General features: G+C 50.5%; 1 protein-coding gene across 1 annotated transcript in view; it reads right to left on the bottom strand.

Moving 5' to 3' along the window:
- The window catches only part of FBXO46 (F-box protein 46), a 23,121-nt gene extending 13,491 nt beyond the window's left edge, over positions 1–9,630 (bottom strand). Inside the window, exon 1 of the mRNA XM_017874347.1 lies at positions 9,559–9,630. The gene's annotated coding sequence lies outside the window, so the exon portion shown is untranslated. The remainder of the gene's footprint in view (positions 1–9,558) is intronic.
- Between the last annotated feature and the right edge of the window lie 4,382 nt (positions 9,631–14,012).

Genomic DNA, 14,012 nt, shown 5'->3' with positions numbered 1-14,012 from the left:
AAAAAAGACTTTGAAAATCACTAACTGAGCCAAAGACTACTTCCCTCTTTATTTCCCATTCTGAAATTAAAGTGATCCTAAAGAGTCACAGGCAAAAACAAAAATTAGCTAGGCGTGGTGGCTCATGCTATAGTCCCTGCTACTCAGGGGGCTGAGGTGGAAGGATTGCTTGAGTCTGGGAGGCAGAGGTTGCAATGAGTGCAGAGACTGTGACGCTGCACTCTGGCCTGGGCGAAAGAACAAGACCCAGTCTCAAAAATAAACAAACAAAAAACTTAATTGGAAAAGGAGACAACAAATACATAGTAAGCATCATGGTGGCCAGCGTTATAAGGAAACAAATATAGCAAAAGAGGAGGGTCAGGGCTGGGCACAGTGGTTCATTCCTGTAATCCCAGCACTTTAGGATGCTCAGGCAGGTGGACCACCTGAGGTCAGGAGTTTGAGACTAGCCCAACCAACATGGCAAAACCCCATCTCTACTAAAAATACAAAATTAGCTGGGCGTGGTGGCACATGCTTGTAATCCCAGGTACTTGGGAGGCTGAGGCAGGAGAATCATCTCTTGAACCTGGGAGATGGAGGTTGCAGTGAGCCGAGATCACGCCACTGCACTCCAGCCTGGGCAACAAGAGCAAAACTCCGTCTCAAAAACAAAACAAACAAACAAAAAAATTAGCCAGGCGTGGTGGCGCATGCCTGTAATCCCAGCTACTTGGGAGACTGAGTCAGAAGAATTGCTTGAACCCAGGAGGCAGAAGCTGCAGTGAGCTAAGGTCGCGCCATTGCACTCCACCCAGGGCAACAGAGGAGGGGACTCCATCTCAAAAAAAAAAAAGGCCGGGCGCGGTGGCTCAAGCCTGTAATCCTAGCACTTTGGGAGGCCGAGACGGGTGGATCGCGAGGTCAGGAGATCGAGACCATCCTGGCTAACACAGTGAAACCCCGTCTCTACTAAAACTACAAAAAAACTAGCCGGGCGAGGTGGCGGCGCCTGTAGTCCCAGCTACCTGGGAGGCTGAGGCAGGAGAATGGCGTGAACCCGTGAGGCGGAGCTTGCAATGAGCTGAGATCCGGCCACAGCACTCCAGCCAGGGTGACAGAGCGAGACTCCGTCTAAAAAAAAAAAAAAGAAAAAAGAAAACTTGTGCTTTTAGGAGTAAGACAGCTTTACCATAGCAGTTAGAAATATACCATTAAACGTGGTAAAAAATACAATTTTCTTCTTCGTTTCCTAGTATATGTCACAGGTTTTGAAATAAAGATGGTAAAAATACCATTTTGTATGAGTAAGCTTCAGACAAGCACAGGCTGAAAACAAATTTAAGATTTTAAGAAAAGGCAAAACAACTTGGAAAGCAGACAAATGCTGTAAGACAAATAAATGAAGGCAATGGAAAACAAAAAAGTGTCAGATCACCTCAGGGTGGACAGAGGTGACACATAGGATTGGGGACAAGTGAGGGACTGGAAACTTTTTCCCAAACCAATAGGTTTGCGGATAATTCAATGAGGGCCGGAGACAGAATGTTAAAAAATCCATGAAAGCAGTGACAAGCAGGCAAAGCTGGCATAAGGGACTGAAAATGAACCAGGAATAGAGAAACTCAAACTTGAAAATGAGCCCAAATGCCCGCATACCTGCAGAACTTCCCTACCATTATGACAACAGCGAGTTCCCCAATGGCAGGGTCGAGTCTGCACCCAGTACAGACAGTGGCACGTGGTAAGTGCTCTATTAACACTTGTGGGCTGGGCTCTGTGGCTCATGCCTGTAATCCCAGCACTTTGGGAGGCCAAGGTGGAAGGATCACTTGAGTCCAGGAGTTTGAGACCAGCCTGGGCAATACAGCAAGACCCTGTCTCTACAAAAGAATTTTTTTTTTTAGTTTTCTTTGAGACGGAAACCTGTTTGTCACCCAGGCTGGACTGCAGTGGTGCGATCTCAGCTCACCGCAACCTCCATCTCCCGGGTTGAAGCTATTCTTGTGCCTCAGCCTCCCGAGTAGCTGGGACTACAAGCGCACGCCACCACGCCCGGCTAATTTTTGTATTTTTAGTAGAGATGGGGTTTCACCATGTTGGCCAGGCTGGTCTCACGCTCCTGACCCCAAGAAATCTGCCCACATCAGCCTCCCAAAGTGCTGGGATTATAGGAATGAGGCCACTGTGCACCACCAACAAAATTTTGTTTTTGTTTTTGTTTTTGAGACGGACTCTCGCTCTGTCGCCCAAGATGGAGTGCAGTCGTGCGATCTCGGCTCACTGTAAGCTCTGCCTCCTGGGTTCACCCCATTCTGTCTCAGCCTCCCGAGTAGCTGGGATTACAGGCGCCTGCCACCATGCCTGGCTAATTTTTGTATTTTTAGTAGAGATGGGGTTTCATCGTGTTAGCCAGGATGGTCTTGATCTCCTGACCTCGTGATCCACCCGCCTCGGCCTCCCAAAGTGCTGGTATTACAGGTGTGAGCCACCGCGCCCAGCCAAAAAAATTTTTTTTTAATTAGCCGGGCATGGTGGCAAGCACCTGCAGTCCCAGCTACTCTGGAGGCTGAGGCAGGAGGATCACTTGAGGCCAGGAGGTTGAGGCTGCAGTAAGCTGTCATTGCACCACTGTACTCCAGCCTGTGCGACAGAGACAGGCTCTGTCTCTAAATAAATAAATAGGTTGGGCTCGGTGGCTCAACCCTATAATTCTAGCACTTTGGAAGGCTGCAGTGGGTGGATCACTTGAGCTCAGGAGATTGAGACCAGCCTTGGCAGGATGTATTTTTTATCTCTACAAAAATTACAAAAATTAGCCAGGTGTGGTGGCATGCCCCTGTAGTGCCAGCTATTTTGGAGGCTGAAGTGAGAGGATGGCTTAAGCCCAGGAGGTGGAAGTCACAGTAAGCCAAGATAGTGCCACTGCATTCCAGCCCAGTCAACAGAGCCAGACCCTGTCTCAAAAAATAAATGAACAAATAAATACATAACTAAAACACTTGTGGGCCAGGTGCGGTGGCTCACGCCTGTAATCCCAGCAGTTTGGGCAGGTTGACAGTTTGAGTCTCGTTGTTCAGGACCAGCCTAGGCAACATGGCAAAACCCTGTCTCTACAAAAAATTAAAAAAAAATTAACTGGGCATGGTGGCGCACGCCTGCAGTCCCAGCTACCTGGAAGGCTGAGGTAGGAGGAAGGCTTGAGTCCAGGAGGTAGAGGTTGCAGTGAGTCAAGACTGTACCACTGTACTCCAGCCTGGGCAACACAGCCAGACTTTGTCTCAGAAAATTAAAATAAATAAATAAACACACGGACTACCTAAGGAATGAACCCCCATTTTCCAGATTCAAAGCTGGGCACTCTGACTCCAAAGTCCATTTTTCTCTTTGTTTTCTTTCTCTTTTGTTGTTGCTTTGATTTTTTTTTTTTTTTTTTTTTGAGATGGTCTCACTCTGTCACCCAGGCTATAGTTCAATGGGACAATCAGAGCTCACTGCAGCTTCCACCTCCTGGGCCCAAGTGATACTCCCACCTCAGCCTCCAGAGGTGCTGGGACTATAGGCTCATGCCACCAAGCCTAATTTTAAAAAAAAAATAATTTGAGGCTGGGTGCAGTGGCTTATGCCTGTAATTTCAACACTTTGGAGGGCCAAGACGGGCGGATCATTTGAGCCTAGGAGTTCAAGACGAGCCTGGGCAACATAGTAAGACTCCATCTCTACAAAACAGATACAAAAATTAGCTGTGTATGGTGGCATGCAGTTGTAGTCCCAGCTACTCAGGAGGCTGAGGTGAGAGGATCACTTGAGCCCAGGAAGTCGAGGCTACGGTGAGCTGAGATCGCACCACCACACTCCAGCCTGGGTGACAGAGCGACACTCCATCTAAAAAAAAATGGCCAGGCAAGGTGGCTCATGCCTGTAATTCTAGCACTTTGGAAGGTTGAGATGGGTGAATCACTTGAGGCTAGGAGTTTGGCACCAGCCTGGCCAACACGATGACATCTCGTCTCAACTAAAAATACAAAAATTAGCAGGGCATGGAGGTGCACACCTGTAATCCCAGCTACTTGGGAGGCTGAAGCAGGAGAACTGCTTGAACCCGAGAGACAGAGGTTGCAGTGAGCCGAGATCGTGCCACTGCACTCCAGCCTGGGCGACAAAGCGAGACTGTCTTTAAAAAAAAAAAAAATTTTTTTTTTGTTTGTAGAGATGAATTTTCCCTGTGTTGCCCAGGCTGGTCTCAAACTCCTGAGTTCTACTGATCCTGCCACCCTGTTAATCCCAGCCTCCCACCTTGGCCTTCCAAAGTGCTGAGATTATAGGCATGAGCCACCTTGCCCAGCCTCAATACCTTTTCTTGAAAGAATAAAAATCACAGAAAGACCTCACACTTAGGCCGGGCGTGGTGGCTCACGCCTGTAATCCCAGCACTTTGGGAGGCCAAGGCGGGCGGATCACAAGGTCAGGAGATCGAGACCATCCTGGCTAACACAGTGAAACCCCATCTCTACTAAAAAATACAAAAAACTTAGCCGGGCATGGTGGTGGGCACCTGTGTCCCAGCTACTCGGGCGGCTGAGACAGGAGAATGGCGTGAACCCGGGTGGCGGAGCTTGCAGTGAGCCGAGATCGCACCACCGCACTCCAGTCTGGGCGACAAAGCAAGATGGAGTCTCAAAAAAAAAAAAAAAGAGGACCTCACACTTAATGAGAGCATAATATACCCCAGGCATTTTATATATGCCACCTCATCAGTTACCACGTCAGCTCCTTACAAGAAGCTCAGAGTTTAAATGTGGTCCCATTTTTACATGAGAATACTGAGGCCAGGTGGGCACCGGGGCTCATGCCTGTAACCCCAGCACTTTGGGAGGCCAAGGTGGGTGGATCACTTGAGGTCAGGAGTTCAAGATCAGCCTGGGCAATGTGGTGAAATGCTGACTCTACAAAAATTAGGCAGGCGTGGTGGCACACACTTGCAGTACCAGCTACTCAGGAGGCTGAGGTGGGAGGATCCCTTGATCCTGGGAGGTGGAAGTTGCAGTGAGCCAAGATCATGCCCCTGCATGCCAGTCAGGGCAACCAAGTGAGACACTGGCTCAAAACAAAACAAAAAAAGAGGTCGGAGCAGTGGCTCACGTCTATAATCCCAGCACTTAGGGAAGTCGAGGCGGGTGGATCACCTGAGGTCAGGAGTTCGAGACCAGCCTGGCCAAGATGGTGAAACCCCATCTCTACTAAAAATACCAAAATTAGCCAGACGTGGTGACACAAGTCTGTAATCTCAGCTACGCGGGAGGCTGAGGCAGAAGAATCATTTGAACTCAGGAGTTGGAGATTGCAGTGAGCCAAGATCATGCCACTGCACTCCAGCCTGGACAAGAGCGAGACTCTGTCTCAAAAAAAAAAAAAAAAAAAAAAAAAGGAAAAGTAGACTGAGGCCCAGAGTGGGAGTGCAGCTTGGCTAAGGACACACAGCAACAGAAGCAGGGATTTGAGCCTGGGCCTCTCTGAAGTCAATGTTTTCAACCATAAGCTTACTATCACAGTCACTGAATTAAGCCCAGAAAGCTCACAATAAATAAACCAAACTGTTTCAAGGTGATTTTACAAAGTTGTCAAACTGCCCAGTGAGGCCTTAATGACCCAAAAGCTAAATGAACAAAAGCAAACTAACAACAACAACAACAGGAAAAACCTAGTTAGAAATATTTCCTCTTCACTGAAACACCTGGAGTAAGGCCAGACTGGGTATTTGGCGGGGACAGGAATGGGAATGGGGACACACTGAGTTTCTTTTTTCTTTTTTTTTGAGACAGAGTCACTCTTTCACCCAGGCTGGAGTGCAGTGGCACAATCTTGGCTCAATGCAACCTCCACCTCCTGGGTTCAAGAGATTCTCCTGACTCAGCCTCCTGAGTAGCTGGGACTACAGGCGCCCGCCACCATGCCCGGCTAATAGAGACAGGGTTGCCATGTTGGCCAGGCTGGTCTCGATCGAACTCTTGGCCTCAGGCAATCTGACTAGCTGGGACTACAGGCATCCGCCACCATGCCGGGCTAATAGAGACAGGGTTGCCATGCTGGCCAGGCTGGTCTCGATCGAACTCTTGGCCTCAGGCAATCTGACTAGCTGGGACTACAGGCATCCGCCACCACGCCCGGCTAATAGTGACGGGGTTTTGCCATGTTGGCCAGGCTGGTCTCGATTGAACTCTTGGCCTCAGGCAATCTGCCTGTGTTGGCCTCCCAACATGTTGGGATTACAGGCATGAGCCACCACGCCACAAACTGAACCAAACAGATTCAGTTTGTAAGCACCCTCTCCAGAAGTCATAATTGGATTTAGGAGCCCAGGGGTGGAGGGCAGGGATATGGTGACAACATGAGAGAGAAAGGAGACAGCCTGACATCTTCCCTCTCGGTTCCTCTCTACTGCCTTCTCTTTCCTGCTAACATTCAAAACCAACAACTCACGTGCACTGAGCCCTTCAATAAGTATTGGAGTAAGGGCTCACAAAGTAAGTTCCACTATACTGCATTATCTTCCCGAACCTCTCACCTTCCTAGGGTTACTGATCCCATTTTATAGGTGAGAAGAACCCAAAAGACTTGCCCAGGGCCAGGCGTGGTGGCTCATGCCTGCAATCCCAACACTTTTGGAGGTTGAAACAGGAAGACCCCTTAAGCCTAGGAATTTGAGACCAGCCTGGGCAACATAGTAAGACCCGCGTCTCTACAGAAATAAAAATAAAAAATTAGCCGTGCGTAATAAAAAATCAGTCCCAGCTACTTGAGAGGCTGAGGTGGGAGGATTGCCTGAGCCCATGAGGTTGAGGCTGCAGTGAGTCATGATTGCGCCATTGCATTCCGGCGTGTCTAGGCAACAGAGAGAGAGAGACCCTGTCTTTAAAAAAATAAAAAGGCAGGCCGGGTGTGATGGCTCACAGGAAACGCCTGTAATCCCAGCACTTTGGGAGGCTGAGGCCGGCAGATCACAAGGTCAGGAGATCGAGACCATCCTGGCTAACACAGTGAAACCCCGTCTCTACTAAAAATACAAAAAAATTAGCCGGGTGTGGTGGTGGGCGCCTGTGGTCCCAGCTACTCAAGAGGCTAAGGCAGGAGAATGTCGTGAACCCGGGAGGCGGAGCTTGCAGTGAGCCAAGATTGCGCCACTGCACTCCAGCTTGGGTGAGAGTGCGAGACTCCATCTCAAAAAAAATAAATAAATAAAATAAAAAACAAAAGGCTGGGCGCGGTGGCTCACGCCTGTCATCCCAGCACTTTGGGAGGCTGGGGCAGGCAGATCACCTGAGGCTGGGAGTTCGAGACCAGCCTGACCAACATGGAGAAACCCTGTCTCTACTAAATATACAAAATTAACCAGATGTGGTGGTGCATGCCTGCAATCTCAGCTACTTGGGAAGCTGAGGAGAGAAAATCAAAGCACCCAGGAGGCACAGGTTGGGGTGAGCCAAGATCTCACCATTGCACTCCGCCTGGGCAACAAGAACTAAACTCCGCCTCAAAACAAACAAACAGAAAACCCATAAAAATAAAAATAGGGCCAGGTGCGGTGACTCACGCCTGTTAATCCCAGCACTTTGGGAGGCAGGTGGATCCCCTGAGGCCGGGAGTTTGAGACCAGCCTGACCAACATGCTGAAACTGTGTCTCTACTAAAACTACAAAAATTAGCTGGGCATGGTGGCGCATGCCTGTAATCCCAGCTACTCAAGAGGCTGAGGCAGGATAATCGCTTGAACCCGGGAAGCGGAGGTTGCAGTGAGCCGAGATCGCGCCATTGCACTCCAGCCTGGGCAACAAGAGCGAAAATCCATCTCAAAAAAATAATAATTAAAATTTAAAAAATAAAAATAGGCCGGGCGCGGTGGCTCATGCCTATAATCCTAGCACTCTGGGGGGCCGGAGTGGGTGGATGGCTTGAGGTCAGGAGTTCAAAACCAGCCTGGCCAACTGACGAAGCCCCGTTTCTACTAAAAATGCAAAAATTAGCCAGGCATAGTGGCATGAGCCTGTAATCCCAGCTACTCAAGGAGGCTGAGGCAGGAGAATCGCTTGAACCCAGGAGGCAGAGGCTCCTGGTGAGCCAAGATACCACTGGTGACAGAGGTAGACTTTGTCTCTAAGTAAATAAATAAATATAAAAGAGTTGCCTAAGGTCATATAGCAAGTAAATGGCAGAACTAATATTCTAGACCGCTTTGTTCTCTGTCTCTACTCATCACATTGTATATTTCAGTATGGAGAGGGGACTAAATTATAGTGCTGAAAGCACAGATTCTGAGCCAGGCTGCCAAGATCGGAATCCTGAGTCTAGCAATTAATGCTGGATAGCCTTGGGAAAGTTGCTTAATTTCTCTGTACTTCTGTTTCCTTTCAATAAAATGGAGAAAATAACAGCACCTACCCCTCAGGGGTGTTATCAGAATTAAATGAGTTAATGTACACAAACAGCTAAGGACAGGGCCAGGCATTTCCTAAAACAGTAAGTGTTAACTGTAATCCACAGTAGGGAGCCCCTACATGCTTCTGAGCTGGGGTGTGTGCCCAGATCAGTGCCAGCTTTTGAGAAAACGCCCTCTGGGACTGGACTGGAAAGGAGGAAATCCATTAGCACCTGTAACCCAGTCACATTCCGGGGCGGAGAACTTCCCACCAACAGCTCTGAGACTGAAACTTCACAGCCCAGATCTCCCATTAATAGTAACGGTTTTAATGACTCCCTTTAACCCTGTTCTCAGAGGCATGCTTGCCGTTCCCATACTACAGATAAGGGCACTAAGGCTCACAGATTTGTCCATGGCACAAAGGGGTGGGAGAATAGGGGATGTGAATGCTGTACTTCTCATAGGGATAAACCACTGCACTCTTCTAAATTCCACTGGGGAAGCGAGGGTGAAAAGCCTGTCTGTCTGGATGGCCCTTTCTGGCCATATTATCCTACAGTTCTGTGCCTGTCCAGCTCACCGGGAGTCTCTGGCGGGACTAGGGAAATCATCACTACATACACGCCCCTAATTTCACACTCCTCACCCCACCTTCAGTCCTGGAGCCTGAACCCACACTCTCCTACCACTGATTTCTCCCTCCCACCTCCTCAACTTGCCTTCCTGCCCCCAATCCGATCCAGAGGCCCCAACCCATCGCGTCCACCGTTCGCCTGTCCCTTAGAGCTTCCAGACCCCCTCACTCATCCTAACCGTGATCCTCATACACTCGCCACAGGTTAACCCCCTATCGAAATCGACACTTTCAGGGCCTCTACCTGGACGTCCAGCCCCGTCTCCAACTCGGGGCCCACTTTCCCAGCTCTGAGCCCCTTTACAATCAATTCCAAAGCTCCACTCCCACCCCACCTCCAAGACCCCTCCCCAAGCCACCATTCTTCTACTACTACCTCCGGCTCCCATTCCTCCCAATCCCCTCCCCCAGGCAATCTCCCCTCAGCCCAGCCCCTTCTTTCGCCCCTGCCTCTTCCCCCTCGTCACCCGGTCCCGAACCCCCGTCCCGACTCTCCAGCGCCCCCGGCCCTCGCCTGGGCTCTCACCATCGCCGCGCGCTGCATCTCCCTCAGCTACGCGGGTTTCCCCTACTCGCTCCTCTCCAGCCTCCCCTTCCGGGTTCTCGTCCCGAAGCCCGCTGGGAATTGAAGTCCGGGCAGCCACGGACTACATACCCCAGAAGGCAGCACGGTCAAGCGTGGAGGTGGGGTGGGAAGCAAATTAGGCGGGCGGAGGAAAAGAACGACTCGAACTCCCGGGAGACAAAGCCGTAGAGGACTTGGCAGCGCAAGCGCAGGGCGCTTCCCCGCGGGGCGCGCTGGGAGATGGAGTCTAGCCAGGAGGGCTCCATTTTTGCCCGGGGCCCTTGGGAACGGAATTGAGAGTATTGCAATAGGGTGTTGCTGAGGGGTGGAGAGTTGGGGAAGAGCACACTTATTGATTCATTTGTGCCGATCAACACAATAGCTAACAGCTCTTTGTGCTTTTCCAAAGTCATCCCCTTCCTTCTTCTTTTTTTTTTTTTTTTTTTGAGGCGGAATCTTGTTCTGTCACCCAGGCTGGAGTGCAGTGGCGCAATATCAGCTCACTGCAACCTCCGCCTCCTGGGTTCAAGCGATTCTCCTGCCTCAGCCTCCTGAGTAGCTGGGATTACAGGCGCCCGCCACCACGCCCGGCTAGTTTTTGTATTTTTTGTAAAACCGGAGTTTCACCATGTTGGTCAGGCTGGTCTTGAACTCCTGACCTCGTGATCCACCCGCCTCGGCCTCCCAAAGTGCTGGGATTACAGGTTTGAGCCACGGCGCCAGGCCCATCCCCTCCCTTCTTACCTCCTGATTTACAAATGAGAAAATTAAGCCTTAGGAGGAAGGAAAGTCCCATGCATTAGGAGTTAGTCCACATCACAGAAGAGCAGCTCCACATCGCTCGAGCCCAGGAGTTCGAGGCAGTTAGCTAGGGTTACACCACCGCCCTCCATGCAGTTCAGCCTGTGCGACAGAATGAGACCCTGCCGTCTCTTTTTGGGTGACAGAATGAGACTCTGCCGTTTCTTTAAAAAAAAAAAAAGAAGAAGAAGAAGAAGAAGAAGAAGGCCGGGCGCGGTGGCTCACGCCTGTAGTCCCAGGACTTTGGGAGGCGGAGGCGGGCGGATCGCGAGGTCAGGAGTTCAAGACCATCCTGGTTAACACGGTGAAACCCCGTCTCTACTAAAAATACAAAAAAATTAGCCGGGCGGGGTGGCGGGCGCCTGTAGTCCCAGCTACTAGAGAGGCTGAGGCAAGAGAATGGCGTGAACCCAGGAGGCGGAGCTTGCAGTGAGCCGAGTCCGCGTCACTGCACTCCAGCCGGTGGGGGGGAAGAGAGCGAGAGTCCGTCTCAAAAAAAAAAAAAAAGAAGCAGCAGCCCACGAGGGCAGAGATAATTGTGTACCTTGTTCAAGCACCTAGAACAGCGTAAATATGTGTTCAGTAAATATTTATTACATCAGAACTATATGCCAGACACCCTGCAGACAACCCTAGTAAGAATTACCATCCTAAATTTATAAGGCAGAAAGAGATTAAGCCTCTTGTCGCTGGCAACACAGCCAAGAAAACGATTTGAACTGAAATATATTGGATTTCAGGGCTTCTACTCTTGACTAGATAGTTAGATAATCTCCCCTTAAGACGTATTTTCCAGGCTGGCTGCGGTGGCTCATGCTTATAATCTCAGCCGGGAGACTGGATTTAGTCCAGGAGTTCAAGACCAGCCTGGGCAACAAAGTGAGACCCTCGTCTCTACAAAAAAAAAAAGGGGGGGGGGGCAATTATTTTATTCTTTTTCATTTATTTATTTATTTAGACAGAGTCTTGCTCTGTCGCCCAGGCTGGAGTGCAGTGATACCAGCTCATTCAACCTCCACCTCCTGGGTTCAAGTGATTCTCTTGCCTCAGCCTCTCGAGTAGTTGGGAATACAGGCGCGCCCCACCACGCCCCGCTAATTTTTGTATTTTTAGCAGAGACGGGGTTTCACCATTGTTGGTCAGGCTGGTCTGGAACTCCTGACCTCAAGTGATTTGCCCGCCTTGGCCTCGCAAGAAGGCCCAATTCAAATGGCCCTCCTCTTTGAGTCCTTTCCCAACGTATTGTTCTCTGCATTAACCGAGTTCCCGTCTGACCGGATTCTCATGTGTCGGAGGTTCTCAGGGCCTTGATTGCACTGTGAAGACAGTGGCTAAATTCCCACCATCCAGCCTGGTGCTTGGCACATAGGAGGCCCTCATGAAACAAGAACTGAAGGGAAAACGTGGAAATGGGGCACTACAGGGCCAGAAGGGACAAAAGCGAGCTCTCTCGCTCTCTTCCTGGGAGTTGACAGTTGGGGAAACCCAGCCTCCTTGGGATGCAAAGGCCCTGGACCACGGGGGTCGTGCAGGGGCGTGACCGCTTAAAAAGGCGGGTGGCTGAGCAGGCGTTGATTGGCCGCCTAGCAGCTCACGCCGGCAAAGGCCTTGTCAGAAGGCTTGAGGCCCAGCTCACGCCGTGCAAGACGACAGGGCCCTTCCCGAGGCGCGCGTGCGCACGGCCACTTGCACCCTGCCCTTTCAACCCCGTCGTCTCGTGCCCAGCACACCTTGGCTGGAACTGGTGGGGGCGTGGCCTGGCCTCAGGAACGCACTCTTGCTCTGCTCTTTACGCCTCGCGCCGGATCCTCGCGCCGGGAGGATTCGGACCCAACCCCACGCCCGGTTGGGAACGTGGTGTCCGAGACCGTCTGGGACCCCCGCGCGCGGCCGTCTTTCCGGGACCCGCGCGAGACGCTGTCTGATCGGGCTCCCTAGAGTGGGGCCCAGAGAAACCAGAACGGCGGGGGCAGCCTCACGCCATTTTGCACGCCCTGAGGCGGGTGCTGGAGGCCAAGGGGAATGGGCGCGGGGCAGGGTGACTCCCCCAGCACTAGCTGGGCTTAGGGGAACCCAGGATCCCCACAGGAGCCTCTCTCGGGGGGTCTCAGGGGAATAGAACATGCTCTGGGTGCAGGGCCGCGGGCGAAGGAGTATGGGTTTGAAGGCAGGGGTCCAAGTTCGAGTTTGAGGAACGGAAGACTCTGTTTATGTTGGGGATCCGGGCTCTCGAGTTCCGATCTGGGATCTCGGGATTTGTGTCTAGGGGTGACTAGTTCTGGAATCTGAAGGGCTTGGGTTTTGTGACTGGAAGCTTTCTCCTTGGAATCCAGAGATCCCAATTTGGGGATCTGGAAGTCTTAGTTCTGAGTTATGATGTAACATTTTGAGAGTCTAGAGCCTGATTTGGGGCAATTGAAGCCTCAGTATAGATTTAGGGCCCAAGTCCCAATGTAGCCTATGAGGCTTTAGGATCTGGAGTTGCAGTTCGTGTCTTTAAAAGCACGTTTTAGGGCCTGGAGTGCCACTTTGAGTATGGGAGCTCCCAGTTTTAGGGTCTGGGGTTTCAGAGTAGGACCCACATTCGAGATCTGTTTTAGGGTTGGGGCCACAATTTGAGGGACAGTATGGGGGTCTAAGAGGTCAATTTAGAGGAGTGAGGTTTGCTTCACAGGGTCCTGGATTTCTTATTTTAGGATATAGGTTCATAGTGTTACAACTTGTGGTCTGTAATCTTAGTATTAGGATCATATTTGGAGATCAGAAGTTGACAGTTTGAGGGTCTGGGGTATCTCAGTATTACAATTTAGGGTTTGTAGGTTTGGGAGGGCTCCTTTTTTTGTTTTTGAGATAAGATCTCACTTTGTCACCCAGACTGGAGTGCAGTGGTGCGATTTTAGCTCACTGTAGCCTTGACTTCCTGGGCTCAAACAATCCTCCCACCTCAGCCTCCCAAGTAGCTGGGACTACAAGCATATGCCACTATGCCCAGGTAATTTTTTTTTTTTTTTTTTTTTTTGTAGAGGTGGAGTTTTGTCATATTACCAGGCTGGTCTCAAACTCCTGAGATCAAGTGATCCTCCCGCCTTGGCCTCCCAAAGTGCTAGGATTACAGGCGTGAGCCACTGTGCCTGGCTTTGTGAGGGCTCCAAAGTGAGGATTTAGGTTCTCATTTTGAAAGTATTAAAGTATTAGTTTTTAGTGTCCTTTTTTTTTTTTTTTTTATTTTGAGATGGAGTCTCCCTGTCTCACCCAGGCTGGAGTGCAGTGGTGCGATCTTGCCTAACTGCAGCCTCTGCCTCCCAGGTTCAAGCAATTCTCCTGTCTTAGCCTCCCGAGTAGCTGAGACTACAAGTGTGTGCCACCACGCATAGCTAATTTTTGTATTTTCAGTAGAGATGGGTTTCACCATGTTGACCAGGCTGGTCTCGAACTCCTGACCTCAGGTAATCCACCTGCCTTGGCCTCCCAAAGTGCTGGGATTACAGGCATGAGCCACCACCCCCGGCAGGTTTTAAAATCACAGTCTATAGGTCTCAAGCCACACTTTTAAGGCCTGGTAGTCTCTGTTTCAGAGTCTGGCATCTCACTATTAATGTCTAAGTTCTGAAGTC

The sequence above is a fragment of the Rhinopithecus bieti genome, unplaced genomic scaffold (assembly GCF_001698545.2).
Source record: "Rhinopithecus bieti isolate Rb0 unplaced genomic scaffold, ASM169854v2 scaffold_7888, whole genome shotgun sequence".
In the NCBI taxonomy this organism is placed as follows: domain Eukaryota; kingdom Metazoa; phylum Chordata; class Mammalia; order Primates; family Cercopithecidae; genus Rhinopithecus; species Rhinopithecus bieti.
This window is presented reverse-complemented; position numbering and strand designations above follow the sequence as displayed.